This window comes from Phodopus roborovskii, unplaced genomic scaffold (assembly GCF_943737965.1).
Source record: "Phodopus roborovskii unplaced genomic scaffold, PHOROB, whole genome shotgun sequence".
Lineage (NCBI taxonomy): Eukaryota > Metazoa > Chordata > Mammalia > Rodentia > Cricetidae > Phodopus > Phodopus roborovskii.
The window spans coordinates 6,765,803-6,784,635 of NW_026126480.1; the positions used below are offsets into that span (position 1 = coordinate 6,765,803).

The 18,833-nt window shown below is 34.6% G+C and overlaps 1 pseudogene; it reads right to left on the minus strand.

The window, feature by feature from the left end:
• Window positions 1-2,221: 2,221 nt before the first annotated feature.
• On the minus strand, window positions 2,222-7,409 carry LOC127228925 (dnaJ homolog subfamily A member 1-like; annotated as a pseudogene).
• Between the last annotated feature and the right edge of the window lie 11,424 nt (window positions 7,410-18,833).

Here is an 18,833-nt window from a genome sequence, read left to right on the forward strand (position 1 = left end):
TTTCATTAGGGGTTAGAGGTCTATTTAAATTGCTTATCTGTTCTTGATTTAATTTTTGGTAGGTAATATCTATCCAGAAAATTGTCCATTTCCATTAAATTTTCAAATTTTGTCGAGAACAGGTTTTCAAAGCATGAGCTGAAGATTCTGTGGATTTTTTCAATGTACATTGTTATGTCGCCTTTTCATTTGATTTTCTTAACTTTTGTGTTCTATCTCTGCCTTTTGATTAGTTTGGATAATGGTTTATCTATCTTGATTTTCTCATAGAACTAACTCTTTGTTGCATTGATTCTTTGTATTGTTTTCCTAGTTTTTACTTTATTCATTTCAGCACTCAATTTGATTATGACCTGGTATCTACCCCTCCAGGGCAGGTAAGATTGATTCTTTGTGTTCTAGAGCTTTCAGTTATTCTGGCAATCCTCTAGTGTGGCTATTTTCTAGTTTCTTCATGTCTGTACTTAGTGCTATGAAATTTCTTCTTAGCACTGCTTTCAAAGTGTCCCATTAGTTTGGTTATGTTGTGTCTTCATTCTCACTGAATTCTAGGAAGTCTTTAATATCCTTCTTTATTTCTTTCTTGACCCAGAAATGGTGCAGTTGTGCATTGTTCAATTTCAGTGAGTTTGTAGGGTTACTGGGATTTGTGTTGTTGTTGAATTCTAAGTTTAAAGCATTGTATTCTGATAAGATACAGGGGTTTATTCCAATGTTTTTGTACCTATTGAGGTTTGTTGTACTGCCAAGTATGTGGTCAGTTTTAGAGAAAGTTACATGTGGAAATGAAAAGAAGGTATATTCTTTTGTGTTTGGATGAAATGTTCTATAAATATCTGTTATACCCAATTGGGTCATAACTTCTGTTACTTCCTTTGTTTTTCTTAAGTTTCTGTCTGTTGAATATGTCTCACATTAAGAGTGGGGTGTTGAAATCTCCCACTATAAGTGTGTGATGTTTTATATGCCAATTGAATTTTAGTAATGTTTCTTTCACGAATGTGGGTGCTTTTGTTTTTGGGGCATAACAGTTCAGAATTGAGACTTCATCTTGATGAATTTCTCCAATGATGAATAAGAAATTACCTTCTCCATCTCTTTTGATTAAATTTGGCTTAAATTCTAATTTGGTAGATATTAGGATTGCTATACCCAAATGGGTCCATTTGATTGTAAAATCTCTTCCCAACCCTTACCTCTGAGATAATGTCTGTCTTTGAAGTTGAAATGTGTTCCTTGTATGCAGCAGAATGATAGATTCTGTCTTTGTATCCATTCTGTTAGCCTGTTTATTTTCATAGTTGAGTGTAGCCATGAATATCGAGGGATATTAATGACCATCGATTGTTAATTCATGTTTGTGTGGATTTCCCCTCATTTTTCTTTTGGCTGTTGGTAAACTGGGATTATCTATTCCTGTGTTTTTGGGGGTTGGGGATTTCCTTCCAGAACTTTCTATAGGTTTGAATCCATCGATAATTATTGTTTAGATCTGCTTTTGTCATGGAATAACTTTGTTACTCCATCTACAGTGATTGAAAACTTTGCTAGGTATAGTAGTCTAGGCTGGAATCAATGGTCTCTTAGTGTTGATAGAATATCTATCCAGGACCTTCTGACCTTGATAGTTTCCCTAGAGAAATAAGGTGTAATTCTGACAGGTTTGCCTTTACAAGTTACTTGGCCTTTTTCCTTTGCTGCTCTTAATACTCTTTCTTGATTCTGTATGTTTGGTATTTTGATTATTATGTATTGAGGGCACTTTTTTTTAATGTGGTCCACTTTATTTGCTGTTCTATAAGCTTCTTGTACTTTCATTGGCATGTCTTTATTTAGGTTGGGAAAGTTTTATTCTATTATTTTATTGAGTATAGTTTCTTCATCTTTGAGTTGAGCTTTTTTGCCTTCTTCTCTACCTATTATTCTTAGGTTTGGCCATTTCACAGTGTCACATATTTCCTGGTATTTTGTGTTAGGAATTTGTTGAACTTAAGATTTTCCTTGGTTGATGGATCTATTTTTCCTAATATATCTTCTACACCGGAGTTTCTTTCTTCCATATCTTGCATTCTGTTGGTTATGCTTTCACCTACAATTCCTGATTGTTAACAGCTTTTCTATTTCCAGCATTTGCTCAGACTGTTTTTTGTTTGTGTTTTTGTATTTTTAATTATTGTCTCTATTTCATCTTTCTTTTTTGAGCTTTTATATTTGTTTATTCTTTATTTAACTTTAAAAATACTACTACAGTTGAATATTAAAACAAAACAATAGCCAAGTAGTGAGCATATTATGGTTACAGTCCTTCCCACATTCACTACTGCATACAGAATGACAGAGAAACTGGCCCATTAAGAGGTCTGACACTGAACACCACATCTGGGGTAATGTTCGTTGTCCTCATATACTTCTCCATTATAATGACGCTGTCTTTCCTGATTTGGGTCAAAGTCCACCAGTTCTATCTGTTCCATTTCATCAGTCTCCTCCACTTGCTTCCTTTTAGGGAGGAGTTTTTCCAGCAAGGAGAGCTCATCAGGAGACAGAAAGCCATTTTCAGGTAATTTTACCTTAAATTTAATGATTAGACGGCCTTTTTCATATGGCCGATGATATATTGGCATACCTTCGTTTAGCACAGATTTTATATCTCCATGTTTAACAGTCTGACCTGGATGGGAAGTGATGACTATGGTTCGGTTGTCAAGAGTGGATATTGGCTTTTGGAAGCTGCACAACGCTTCAACCAGCTGTATGTCCATACACATGAAAAGGTCTTCTCATCTTTTGAAAACAGCATGGTACTTCTGGTCTAACACAATGATATCTCCTGGCTCCAGTCCTGGTTCTTGGTCTCCTTTACATGGAATGTTATCTTCTGACCATCTTTCATGCCTTTATCAATATGAACTTCTAAAATCTTCTTCTCTCGAACTATCTTCCTTCCATTGCAACTTTTACATCTGTCTTTAGGACTGATGCGTTCTCCATGACCCTGGCATTCCATGCACACTGACTGAATTTGCTGAACCATTCCTGGTCCAATCTTATAAATCCTTATTACATGCTGGTCCCCTGACAGTTGGGACAGCACTCCACTGCTCATTTCTGACCATCTCAGCCTTCATATTTGTCACAAATCACATTCTTTTGCAGAGCTAATTTTCTCATTGCATCATCATACAAGTCTTAAGTTCTTGCTGATTCCAAAAAAAAAGGGAATTATATGATAAAGGAGGAGAACAGGCCATGAAAGAGGGTGGAGCAGGTGGTGGTTTTGGCTCACCCATGGATATCTTTGACATGTTATTTGGAGGAGGAGGAAGGATGCAAAGAGAATGGAGAGGTAAAAATGTTGTGCATCTGCTGTCAGTTACCTTAGAAGACTTCTATTTCATCTTTCAAATCTTTCATAAACTTTATCTTTAAGGTATTCTTCCTTCAAAGGAATGTTTATCAGGTATATTTTCAGGTATATGGGACTGGTTCTTCAGGCACTTTTCTTATAACCCCAGTGCACACTAAGAGTCTTGTTATTCATTTTACTGATCTTTTTAGCAACTAAAGATGATTTGTTGGCTCCAAAACTGCTTGAAATTTCTCCTTGGCTTCTTGCCTTTCTTGATACCCTGTACATTTCCCATACATTATGTTCCACTTGCGGGTCTCTCTTGCTGTAAACGTGAATTGGAGCAGAGAGAAGAAACAGTACCAGACACTGAATATTTTGCTCTCTTAAAATTTCGCTCAAATTAAGCACTACTTTGAATTAAGTTTTGCTCTCTACACATGGTCAGATCACATCCAGATTTTCTGTTTGAATTTAACATGACTGGCTTATTAACTCATTGAACAGTTGAGTCCTTGTTTTCTTCTTAAAATGTTATGAATAGAGTCTCTGACACACTTATCTGCTGGCACTCTGGTCTTCTGACCTCATCTGATGATAGTCCAATAAACAATGTTTACAGTGTTCTAGGGAATTTACAACACCAGTCATAGGTTCCAGGACTCTTGTAAAATGCAGATTAAATGTTATATATTATTTTCTGAGACAAACATTTAACAATGTTTGATACCGCTATTTCCTAGTATATCAGTCACTTTGACACTATAATTTATAGGTTAGTGAAAACAAAACAAATCCACAAATATCCATATCCCAATTCTATCGGCTTGGAAACACATTCAAAATGGTTGGGTGATATATATTTTAATTTAGCACTTATTTTATAAAATTTAAGCTATTATTGTGTGTGTGTCTCTGTGTGTGTGTGTGTGTGTGTGTAAACATGTAAACATGCATGTGTTCAAGGTCATGCATATGGCTTCCCTCATGCAACCCACATAATTGCTGTTTACTACCTCAATTCCTTTGTAACCACTGGAAAACACAAGCATTTCTTTTCTTAATCTACTTTATGTTTCTGAAAGCTGATTTTTTTTTTCAAATATTTAAAAAATGATTGTCATCCTGTTTCTTAAGTATGTTAATATGTCAAGTCTCTAAAGTATGGCAAATATTTTAGTTCCATTTATTATGTAGCCTTTCTTTCCTTTCAGGTCAGTAGATAAATCATTCTCTTAATATTTCATAAGTGTTGGGAGTTAGTTTGCAGTGCTAAGGTTGCATTAAACTGCTCTCTGCTTTTTGATGCGGTCTTTACTTTGTTCTTTACTCCAGACAATATTACATTTTTAGATTGTACACTTAACTGTAAACACTAACTTGTAGTTTCTAAAAGCTAGTGTCGCGAATGAATTCTTAACAGTCTCCAAGGGAAAATTTGCAAGTCTCAGAAAGTTGACTTTTAAAGCTCATGAAATTCTTACTTGATAAGTAGATACTATTGCTTAGAAAGAAGATGGCAAATTAAATGACATAATTAGTATTTGAATTTTATTTTCTTATTGAAGGCTGATACTTCGGTCTTAGTTTCAAAAAGACAGTTAGCAAAAGGAAAACTTTTATTTTTGGAATTTTTAGCAATACATAATTGTGCTATGTAAGCTCTGGCTTGCTTGAAACTTTCTGTGTAGACCACGCTAGTTTAGAACACAGAGTAAAATACCCCTCTCTCTCTATCTCTCTCTCTATTTCACTCTCTCTGGTGTTGTAATTAAAGATATTGCTCTTATGCCTGACATACTTTTTTTAACTTGCAGTTTTTTAATTATTTATTAATTATTCTATTTCTTTCACTTTCAATATGGATATTATTTCATGCCCTACTTGCTTTTCTATGAGTTAACCACATCTATCTATCTATCTATCTATCTATCTATCTATCATCTATCTCTGTCCTAGCCTGGGCTCTGTTGAGCTCAGGCTACTCTTGAACTCCAAATCTTTCTGAATACACTTCTAGTGCCTTGAATTCTGGGGTTACAAAATTGAAATTTCACACTGATTTCTGCTTGCCTTTTTTTCTCCATGCTTTAACTTTTGATTGAGAGGCTGTATGATGACATTTACATGATTGAATGAGTCATCATACAGCTATTGCTGGGGTAGGAAGTTTTGCCATCAGACATGTACATGACTTCAGAGATATAGTGATATCTTAGATTTGAAAATGAATCCTATTTTATTCACTTGCTCCCATTCAGAAATAATGATTAGAATACAGTTCTCCTATAAAAAGGTATATTTCTTATAATTAGCTACCAATCTTTAATGAGATAAGCCTATTAATTCTAAAATCTAGATGTGTATGCACTGAACCAAGGCTCTGTTCTATTACATAAGAGCTGTCTTGAAGAACCAGCAAAGTAGAAAGACAAAATGGAATTAGGAAATAATTCAATGAAGAGACTACAGTTTAATCTTGACAGTCTATTCTAATTTAAACTACAGGACCAGACCATGTGCGGTGTTCCTGGTATTCCATAAGTAGCCTCAAAATATGTACTTCTTCATTATTATTAGTTCCATAATTTTAGTCATTTGTCATTTCTTTATCAGCAGAAAAACTGTACTCATAAAATACCATTAGAATATGTTTAGGTCATTCCTAATGTTGAATGTTGGCAAGAATGTAGTTATGCATCCTTTGTGTAGAAATGATTAAAATAATTTTCAAGGGCTGAGGATGAAGTTCGATGTTAGAGCTAGGTTCAATACCCAGAATCACCAGACAAGCAATTCTGGAAACAAATATGGATTTATAACTTAAATGTACTATAAATTTAGATATATGGAAAAGATATCTTGAGTGACTTCTCTTAGATTTGTACTCTATTAAAATTTAAAATGTATTACTTTATAATTGTCACTGATGCCTAATAATAATAAAAATCTCTTATAATTTTACAAATGTTCATTAACTAGGAGTATTTTACAGCCATTAAATATACCATTGTGTTTCTAACTGAGGCAATATAATAAACAATAAAAGTGATAAAGAATAAAAGTGATATTATAGCCATATCTTACTTTTAACAAAACCTGAAGCTGATTACACCACTTTTATATCACAAGTAAACTCTCTAGAGAATGTGATATATTTTCAAGGAATCAAATCCAAAGACACAAGTTTAACATTTCAGTGCCAATTGAAAGATTATTTAGATACACCAGAAAAGAAATAAAATAACAAATCACTACCTCCCTAAACCCTCATATGCTTGATTTCAACAAGACAAGTTTGAAGGTTTATTTATGTGACCTTTTTATATTAAACTGCAGACAGGGGTGGTAGGAAACTAGAAGAGGGTCAGAAGCAATTCAGTACATGTTAAAAATGTCTAAGAATGAGTTAATTTAATCAAAAGTTTTCAAATTCTGTCCTCAACATAGTCTCTTAATTTTAAATTTCAGACACAAGATGGCACTATTAGTAGTGATTTTAATTCAATCAATAGATTAATAAGAGAATTTCAAGATCTGTGTGTATTCAAAGAAAGTATCTAAATATATAAAAATATAAAATGACACATGGGTGTACATACAGACATCCATGGTAGATTAATATTAACATCTGGATGAATACTCAAAAATTCATTTAACCAACTGTTTGCTTGACATCAACATGACAGATTGAGATTAAAAAAAAATGTTTCTATGAGAAAATTTCCATGTTAGGCAGTCTGTTGGTTTATATTTGCAAAAATGTATGGATGATAAAGATTGATAACAGTATGATTTCAGCACAAATAGAACACCCTAAACAAGATATATCAACTTTATGGGATGTGAAGAAAGGTGTTCAAATGTGGAAAGAGACATAAAGGCATTTGCCATTAAATTACAAGAAACATTGATGGCATGAAAGAAATGTCAAAAAATAAATAAAGATCCAAGGTTTAGAAAAATTGAAAGTTTTGGAAAAAAAAGTAAAGTCACAGAGAGTACATAATGCCTGATCTCTGAAGCATTTGCACTGAAGCAATCTCTCACCTTCTGCCATTTCTAGAAGCATTAGACATAAATTGAGTGATAACAAAACCATTTGATGGCCAAGCCAATAATTGGATTTAGTCTAATAATCACTTAATTTTCTGTGAAATATGATTTTCTTATATTTTTGTATCTTTCAATGCTCTTCTAAATATTCCCTAGTCTACTTTTTCTGTTTAGATTATAAGAGGTTAAACTCCAGAGCAGAAATTAGAAAATTAGAAAGATAGAAGCCTCAGATCTGATCTGGAATGAAAATGGTAGCCCAAACACAGCATTCTTCCTCTCATGAACTACCAAGGATTCAAATACTGTATATCATCCTAAGCCATGAATTCTCTCACTCTAGCTAAGAATTTTGTAAAGTGGAGGTTCTTAAGACTGATATTTGAATAATGATTACATCTAATAAACAATTAAATGAGACTAATACTTTCACATTTATTCAGGACCGTCATAGTGCTTCACTTCAGGTAATTACATGTTATAATTTCTTTTCTGCACCTCAGAAAACTCATCTGTGGTCAGAGTGTGATTGTTTTTGAAATATTCCACTGTAAACTACTCTGATATGAGTAGTAATTACAAGATTTCTTATTACTCAGTAGTTGTCACTCACCTGACCCCAATTTAAATCATTGTGATTTAACAAGTGATGGAGTTGAGGCATACACAGTTCCTCCTTCAGTAAATACAGGCAGAACACAAGTATTTCCTGGTTATGATTCCTTTTCTATTGGAGAAACACAGATATTGGAGAAACAAGAATAAGATAGTAACAAAGATATTGTCCTTGTTTTCTTTTCTAATAAACAGGATGTTGTCAAAGCGAAGAAATACAGATACAATGAATGGCAACATTGGAAGTGAGAAGAAAACAGTTGCATATAAGTTGTATTTACTGACAAAATTCTTGGTCTTACTTTAATCTGTAAAACTCACCCATGAATCTGTGTTGGATCCTGTTAGAAATTTCATGGGCAGCCATGTGTTGTTCTCTCATGTTCTCCTCTACTCCATTATTTGGTGATCCTCTACTTCTCATTCAAACCTCCTGCTGCCCTCTGCTGTCAGCATATAGTATTGATGAGCAAATATCCACTGCTAGGACACAGCTTTCATTCAAGACCAACTATCTCTTACTACCACTTCCTAGTCTGTCACTGCTTAGTAGAAAGCATGTCCTAAGCATCTTTAGAAACTGGTGTATGATAAAGTACCAAAGACATTTCTAGAATCCTTAGTAAGATATAGCCACAAAAGAAAGCAAAGTGACCTTCCTACCCTTCTGTGCTCTGCTTTTTTACTCAACTTCAATTCTGGACAGCTTGAACTCCCTTGTTTGGGAGTGATCCTTGGAAAACAGCCCTTCAAAAGGCAGGAGTGTGAATAGAACATTCCATGCAGAAGATGGAAAGTTAGGGTCTTGGGACTCACTCTTGTTTATCCCTATTAACATTTATTCTGCAGGTGAAGTTACTATATTCCTCCCAACTCTATGGGTTGCTCAGGTATGTGGTAGGATAGCAAAATAACTAAGATAGTGCTTCTGGTTTAGCAGATATATCTGGAAATACATAGTTCTTCACCTTGACTGAAGTATTCTATACTTCACAAAGTATTAACCATTTATAAGTTAACAGATAATATGGTTTATAAGATACTGACAGCTGTAGTTAGTGTAGTTTGTGTGCATGTGTGTCAGAACCATTATAAATAAGTAAAATAAATTTTACTTCAGAAATTAAAAGGCAAAATAAACCCCTATAGAAAGAGTTAATAAAGTTCACTATATCCTACAACTAAATTTGAATAAATAAATGTAAAATATTTTTCTCTGAAACATAATGATAAGGCACTTAACAAACATAAAAGGATTTTAAAAAAGAAAAATATACACATAGTAAACATACATCATGAGCTATAACTATAGTGGTACAAATGAGATTAATGAAAGTATGAGATTTTTTATTTGCATAAATGTTAAAAAAATATGAAATATACGATTGATAATTTTCTAGCCTATGTATTATTTAAATGGAAACTGATATGCAAAAATATTGAGTATTATTTTTAAATATATCATGAATGTTCTTTTTTATAAACAAAAAGACTGTTTTGTAACTTTTAAAATCTTCATTTAAACATTATTATATACTTCCATTCATTTCTGTAATGTTCTTTAATCAAAGTCTCACTCCTATTTTCCTCTCTTATCCCATTCATTTTCATACACACACACACACACACACACACACACACACACACACACACATGCATGCACAGAGAAACACACAAATAAAGCCACACACACTCAGAGAAAGAGAGAGAGAATAAGTATTGGTAGCCTAAGAAGAGAAGCAAGGACATAAGATAGATTTATTGTGAAGAGTAATTTTCCATTATTAAAAAAAAATGTAAGCAGCCATGTAGAAAATGAAAACATGGGTGCACATGCAAATTAGAAAAGATAATAAAACCTAAGTCATGAAAATACAGAGTAACATAAACTTAGAGAATGGTGAAGACTGAATATGAATGATCCTGTAGATGTGGTAAGTAGAATGGTGGTCATCAGAGGCAGGGGAGAAAAGCTGGGGTGGATGTATAAGGAAGTAGTGGTCAAAGGTATTAAGTTATATTTAAGAATAAGAAGTTTATTGTCTTGCATCATAGTAGAGGGTTTATACAAAGTGAACCACTATATACTTGAGCAAAGAACAGAAGGCCTCTTAAACACTTTAGTCATGAAGAAATGGTAGATGTTTATGGAGATGCCTTATTTACTTTTTATTGTGATGATAACATACCATGCATGACCAAAGCAACTAATAGAAGAATCAGTTTGTCTGGGGATTTCAGTTTCAGAGTGCTACAGTCAATGACCATCATGACTGGGAGGATGGCATCAGACAAGTAAGCATGGCCCTAGAGCAGTAGCTGAGAGTTCGTGCATAGAGACACAATCTCAAGCACACACTTTGGGAGTGGGGAGAACCTAATGGCACACATTTTCCAACAAGACCACTACTCCTAATCCTCCTTAAATAGTTCCATCAACTGGGGACCAAGTTTTCAAACATAAGAACCTATGGAGTCATTATTTTCCAACCACTACAGGAAATAAGAAGTCTGTGGTTTCTCTGAGATAGAGATCTCAACAGGCAGGGAGGACAATGTTCACAATTGTCATCCTCCTGCCTCAGCTTCAAGAATGTTGGTGTTATTACTGCTGGAAAGGTGATAGGTATATTTACCAAGCTTTAATCATTAAATAGTACATATTCACCTCATAATATTGCAATATTTCATGAAAAATTATTCTTATGTTGTACATATTTAAATAAATTTGATGTAAAATTTGAAAACTAATGAAGCATATTTAAAGTGTCATAAAATTCACAAAAAGGTTTAAATATAGATTATGCTAATATCCAAAAAATCTGGGACATGTCTATTTTCATATTATATTAAAGGAAATATAAATTGGGTAAATTTATTTGTCCTAAATTAAAAATTCTAATTTCAATCCTCTGTGTTTAACCTATCTGAAAGAAAAGTTGAACTTACAAATGCCCATGGGTTTGAATGTCTCTGTATAGCTTTGTATCAATGGTGGAAAATATTAGGAAGATTAAACACTGGTCCATTGACAAATTGCTGGTGTGTGAGGTCCATTCAAGGGAATAGCAACACATTTCTGACAAGAAACATTAATGGAGTATGCTCCAGCAATACTAGTATATTATGTTGTCATATCATCAAATCATAACTGCTTTTGATCAGATTCATTGATGAATACATGCATAGTCCATGAAAGTCTTTCTATAACATGATTAAGCTAATATATTCTTAAATCATCAAAGCTTGAAATTTAGGCATCAAGTTGTAAGGAATAGTTATCACTAAAGGATATAATTACAGAGAAGAGAATAGAATTTTGTTTTCTGTTTCGCACACCTAAAAATAGTGACAGCCTAGAAAGTAGGGTTTGAAATGTTTCGCATTGTTTATTGTATGTTTTAATTAAAAGAAATATTTTAGGAAGTGGGGAAACAAACACATCAGTAAATGTTTAATACAAAAGCATGAGATCCCCATCACACATAAAAGCCAGTTGTTTCACATATTTCAGCCTGAGGCCAAAAGATGAGAAACAGCTGGTTCCATGGAGCTCACTGTCCAGGTAGTCTAATCAATCAGTGAGCTTCAGTTTTGGTGAGAGACCTTGTTTCCAAAACAATGGTAGAAAGCAGGTGACGAAGACAGCAAAGCTCAACCTCTAGTCTCCAAGTCCGTTTTTGTATGCACAAATGCACAAGTACACACAAACACAAACACACACACACACACACACAAACTCAGGTATAATTACCATAATGATTAAAGATTTTAAAGGGACAAGACATGCATGGTATTTAAGTATTACCATAAAGTGGTGGAATCCAAATTTTGTTGATGACTATCATGTGTTCAAAGGAGGATGGATTGTTAAAGGGGAAGTTTGTATTTTTGCCTATGTGAGCAAAACTAAGGAAATGTGTCTTTAAATATTATGATATTTATTATGCTAATCATTATTTTTTGGGGGTGGGGGATTAGTTCTCAAAATGCCTATGTTTGCCTCAAACCCAGTATATAGTTTTAAATGATTTTGAACTCTGATCAACCTAAATCCAGCTCCTGAGTTCTAGAATGACAGCTTTGACATCACTATGTCTGGCTCAATTTAGTTTACATCTGGCCCAACTCCTTTAAAGGCAGTATTCATTTGCCTGAAGCATCATAGGCATTATCTCATGTGTTATACTTAAACTGAGATGTGACATATTCTGGTTTGTGCAATAAGTTTAGGGTTTCTGACCAGTATTCTTAGAAAATAACTTAGGCTAGAACAGATAATTACATATTGTTTCATAAAATTAAGTATACACATACTCAACACTAAATGTAAATTTGATATTAATCTTAACCTAGATTTGTGACAACCAGTCATGTCACTGTGTGCCTATATAGCTCATGTAATTTCTAAATGTGTTTGAGTAGAGTCAAAGACAACTTCTTACCAGCAAGTGGGACTTCCCATTATCTATGTTTCTATCGTTACAGCTAAGGGTTTTCAGATGTTGAGGCCTGTTTCCCTTTCTGTGATGACTACTTTAGAGCTGCACACATATTTTTTTGGTTTTAGATGTTACACATTTCAAAGTAATATTCATGATGATGTGTCTGTCCTCAGCACCAAGAAATAAATATTTTCTAGTAAAACAATCATGACCACATTACAAAATGTTTCACAAGTTCAGTAGACTTGTAAATAAGATGTGAAGCTTCTAAGACATCTCTCCTACAGTGGTTAGTGCAGATGTGTCCCTGATGTCCCAGAAGCACCTGGCCACTCTCATTTTCCTGGGAGCTGTCAGTTGGAAGCTTTGCAATAAGCAATTGTGAATCACAACTGTAATTAGCAAGTGATGCCTTGGCAGAACTAATTGACATTTAACTGAGAGCAATAAGAGGTCTTTGACTAGGATACATGAAAATAATAACCCAGGGCTATCCACTGGCCAATTTTCTTTTCAAAGAAGGGACTCCAATCAAGGTATCTCAATGCTGTAGTTTTAATATCAAGATAAACATTAAATGTAATAAGAGCAATGATAATATTTCTAAGAAGCATAAACACAGGAATATCACAGTGACACACTATTGAGAATAATGCTCTGTCTGCTGTGTACTGACTTGGATTCCTCTGGGTATACATACAGTAGTGAGAAAAATTGGTCAAAATGTCCTAATTCTTAGCCAACAGGGAAGAGCAAACTGAAATTACACTAAGGTTCCATTTTATCCCTGTCAGCATGGCAATCATTTGGAAAAAGAATCGGTGCTGGTGAAAATGTAGAAAAGAAACCTTTCTTTCCTTTTGAAGGGAATCTAAGTTATTTCTGAGGCCACTCACTTTGGTTACTGGTATGGTAATACATAAAAATAGAACGTTATAATAAGTGCATCAAGCCTACTTATGAAGCAAACTTGAACATAAAATGTTCATGGGACCAGTAACCAAAGCTCCACAGAACATAATGAATGAATGAATGAATGAATGAATGAATAAATAAATAAATAAATAAAAAATAAATGCAACATTGCAAAGCATCCTAACAAAAGGCAAGATGATTAGTTCACTCATTTCATTGACCTAATGCTTTTGAACAGGTGACCAACAATAACACACACACACACAATCACACACACACTAACACACACACACACACACTTGTTTTCACAGGAAAACATGAACTCCTTTCTTCCCCTCCTCCCTATGTCCTCCCTTCTCTGCCTAAGTCACTTCCTTCATTATTGTCTTCCTTTCTGCATTTCAAACTTTAAAGCTATGGCAGACATTGACAGAGCTATAAATTGCTGGTACTCATTCAGACATTTTGGAACTTGTAAAATTATTAAAATCCTGTATAAATCACATTCCCTAGTGGAAAAAATCCTCAAAAGAAATTGTCCCTTCAATTAAACCTTCTACAAAGTTGACAGGCTAGGACTTTATTCACTATGTAGAGTTTGCAATGTTGTCAGTCCAAAGCATAATTACATGTTATCATGTATTATCTTTGGCCCCTTAAATAACCATTTATTTTCCACTTCTCTGTCTGTGACTAACAAATACAACTGTTTGGGATATATTTACTTAAGAAAGTCCTAGTTTCTAGGAACAAAAAAGGTATGGGTGTCTGGTAGCACCTGACTCTTGATGCTGAGATTTCTCTGCTTCATTGTTATCACCTACTTAGTATTTCCATAGATCTACTCCTAAAGTACCTTGCTATATAACTTTTTTTTGTTCCATTACTCTGGAACTGTTACTATGTTGTATATATAAGATACTATGCTGTACATATATGTTGTACATATACCTATGTGAACCCATGTCCTCTTCCCCAGCATTTCATGCCAATCATTGTATAGCAGTATCTCTCCCAGGTTCACAGCTAAACTTAATGACATTATCTCCCATGGCTAGACTATATATAGATAAGTGAGACACTTCTCTGTAAACAGTGAGTTGTCAGGGGCCTATTTGTTTGCTTGCTTTGTGTTTTTCACATGTTTACACATGATTGGTGTTAGCTTTCTGTTTTTCAATGGCTAGAAATGTATTTTTACCTATTGATAGAGCCATGAATAATGGTTTTATACAGCCAAAGAATCATGCATATTGATTTCTCCAGTCTTTTCTTCCCAACTCTACAATTAAGCTCCACAAAATGACTTAGCAAGAAGGGTTACCCGAGTTCTTTACTTATTTTTCTTTTTGTCATAACTAGAAAAATTCAACTATATAGATTCAAATGAATAAGTGTAAATGAAGGAGGCTCAGAAAATCAAGACAGGGGAACAGGAACAAAACAGATGTTAAAGACATACTGCATATACTTCATTCTATTCCTTTCGTTCAGAAAACTATCTTTAGAGTTGTTTGTCACCCTATTCCCTTTTGAATGTGAAGGTAGAATTGTTCATAAGCAGAGGCATAGCCACACAAGATAGGGTAACATCTGCCCTTCTCTATGGAGAAACAGAGATGGCCTTGCTAACTGGATAGCTGATCATATTTAAACAATCACAAGGAAGACTATTCCTGAGAGTGGGGAGATGAGGCAGAGTCCTTCTGTTCTTGTCTTTTCCCTTTCACCTTTAAGTTAATTTTAAAACCAAAGTTTCAACTTGGAAAGGAGAAACTTTTTTGTTGAAATAAATAACAAATCTGGAGCTTTAGCCACCTGATGTTCTTTGAAATATCCATTTCAAGGTAGAAAATTAGTGTTGAATAGCCTAGGACTAAATTTCAACTGTGGCATTATAAATTGTGCATGCAGATGGGCAATTAGACCTAGGATTGGTATTGTAGCCTAAGTGAACCCTTCCAAGAGTGACTTCTAAGATGATTTTGAATGTTTAAAATGTAGAAACCTTTCTAGATTTCCTTGGCTGTTATAAAGGCTTTGAATGACTACCCTTCACACCAAAAAGAGAACTCATCTAACAGTTACCTCTCAGCAAAGTAAAGGTCCTCAAGGAACTGAAAGCAGCTGATGAGAAGAATAAAATTGATAAAAGAGATGTTTTGCAAAGAGTGTAACATTTGTTTGTGAAAGCAATAAATCATATAAATAAATAGAAAACAGAGTCATTACTAAATCATTTATTCATCCAGAAATATCATAGATAATATATTTCCTTATAATTTAGATTTTATTAGTAGATTAATGAACAACTGTTTATATGATTTGTGTGTTTATGTATGTGTCCATGTATGAATGAGAGTGTATGTTATTGGTGTGCATGTAGAGGTGAACTTCCTCAACTATTGTTCATTTCTACTCTACTGTAGCATGAACCACACTGTATTATTCACTTCTAGATTATGTTATTACCCAGGAAAAGTATAATATCTCTACTATTTAACTTTGCTTTTATTAATGTCTATTATTATTAAAAGAATCCATTAATACCTGATGGGTATAAGTAGACAGGGGTAAAAAGCAATGATATAAAAATAAAAACATATTTGGGCAATTTTAGCCCAAAAAAAGAAAAAATAATACATACTTACTACTGTCAAGTCTTGTCACTGTGGTGGCTACATTTCTGTACCATGTCCACATTACTAAATCAGAAAATTGTTCCTAGGAGAAAAGCAAGTTCATGTTCCTGTGAGAATCCAGAGAGTCAACAGATCTCTATAATGTTTGTAGTTCTGTTAAATGGTACATTATTAGTGTATGTCTTTGGTTCATTAACATTGATTCTCTGTTACAGCAATGTGAGGTTAATACACATGCTTTCTCGCAAGTCATATCAAAGCCATATCATTCCTCTTGTGTGTACACAAATACCAGGCATTGCATAAGCTGTGCCTCGAGGCAATGCTGTTAATTAATTGTATTGTGTATATGGAAGGATGTGCATTTGTGTAGGCACCTGTGTGTGTGTGTGCCTCTGTGTGTGTGTGTGTGTGTGTGTGTGTGTGTGTGTGTGTGTGTGTGTAGGCCAGATGTCAGGAACTGCCTACTTCCTTTGAGATAAAGTCTCTCATTGTTTCCTGATGCTTGCTTAGGAGGTGGGCTGACTGTCTAGCAAGTTGCAAGGGCTCTCCTGCAGTCAGCACTAGGCTTTTAAGCAAGAGAACTCATGACTGGATAGTTATGTGAGTACTGGTGTCAGGTCCTCATGCTCATGCAGCAAGCACTTTCCATATGGAGTTCTTTTTCCAGGTCCCTGGTGGGCATGTTAAACAGTAAAATCTCAGACAACAGCAATCAAACAAAAGAAACATCCCATAAAACACACAACCAGAAACTTGCTTTTGATTCAAGTTCTAGAGCAGGTAAAAGGTTGCTGTCTTACTCCTTTACCTGTGAACATATATATATTGGAAACCTTTTTGTTGTTGTTGTTTTCATTTATGTTTATTTTTTTGTTGTTTTGCCACAGTGCACACGTGTACATTCAAGAATGATAGTTTAAGAGACATAAGCTTATATTTCAAAGCATATATATATTTTATCAATTGGCAAATTTGCAAAAATGTAATCTGAATTTAATGAGGATTCAATGTATTTGTTGTTACTGAAGAAGACATGACCACTGTTATAAACAGCTGTAAACAAAGCAAAATAAAATAAGGATGCACAGAGAAATTGCTAAATGATTTTGGAAAAATTGATTACAACTCTAACCCAACGAGTCTTCATATAAAGGTGCCTCTGTCATACTTACATTTCTTTCCTTTTTTTTTTTTTTTTTTGAGTTCCAGGTTACATAGATTAGCTTCAAATCTGTGTACTTGAGAAAGACTTTCCTTTTCTGATCTTCTTGCCTCCATCTCCCAACTGCTGAGGTTATGAGCAAGCACCACTGTTAAAAGCACTTTCCCGCCAGCCGGGCCCAGAGCCACATGAGCCCCCAAAAAACACACAGAGAATCTATTACTTATAAAGCTGTTGGCCAATGGCTAGAGCTTCTTATTGGCTAGCTCTGTCTTAAATATTAACCCATTTCTGCCAATCTAAGTGTTTCCATGTGCTCTTATCTTACCTGAGAAAGGGTCTGAACCTCTTCTCTCACATCCTATATCTTGACTCCTCTCTACTACACCTCCAAGAATACCCCTTGTCTCCTAGTCCCTCCTATCTTGCCTTCCTATTTGCCAAAAGTATTTTATTTATTAACCAATCAAAGAAACATATTTACAGAATGACTTCTCCCATCATACCACCTTGCCTACTTTCATTTGGCACTAATAATCAAATTGAGAGATTTATGCACAGAGCCAGCATTCTGCCAACTGGGTTCCAGCTCCAACCTAAGATTTTACAAGCAGAATTTAAGAATTAAGAATAATCCTATTAGAGGCATAGCATGGACAGAATGAGCATCACAATATCCCTTACTGGGCAATGATTATCCCCACAAAAAAACATATGTTCACATACTAACTACCAACAATATGATTTGGAGAAGGATCCTTCAGACAGTGAGGAAGCCAAAAGAGCCAAATTCTCATGAAAGAAATTACTTTGTGAAAAAAAGACTTGGATAGTGTCAACAAGGTGACCCATGGGGTTGCAGTGCATGCTTCATAGGCTGGCAACTTGGGATTGTTCTGAAGAACCACCGTAAAGGTGGAATGAGAGAACAGAAGCTGAAGACTTGTCCTGAGACTTCCACATGTGCATTGTGCCCCACACACATTGTATGCACAATAATTCTAAACAAACAAACGAACTAATACTCTAGAAGAGTTTTCTGCATTCTGCCATATGAAAACAAAAATGGCAAAACACCATGAACCAGAAATAAGTGTCCCTCAAACATCAGATCTGCTGACATCTGGATCTTGGTCTCTGTAGCCTCCGTGATTAAAAATGCATTTCTGTCCCTTAAGAGGCTCCTATGTTTTATTAAGGCAACCAATATACCAAAGCCTTGGCATATTCTGCTAGAGTACAGTTGCAATAGGACATCCATAGAGAAGACTTCACCAACAAAAATCAGTGGAACAAAAAAATAGCAAAGTTAAAAGATATATATTACATAAAAGGGAGAGGGGATCTTAGAGAACTTAACAATAACCACAAAGCAATAATGGTGAGATAGATGCAGGAATGATGTCATATTTTATAATAGTATTTTGATGCCACATACCATTTTACCATGAATTGAACAGCTCCAAGCAGCAGTTGCTAGTATTATAGTTCTGCAGATCCTGAAGCAGAGATGTCCCTAGGCTGCAGACAGGTGTGGGCTAGGTTATTTTCCTTTCTGAAGCTCAATAATGTCTCCCGAGATTGTGAGGTGTTGACAGAATGCATTTTCTTTAATTTGTAGTATTGAAGAACCGATTTTCCTACTT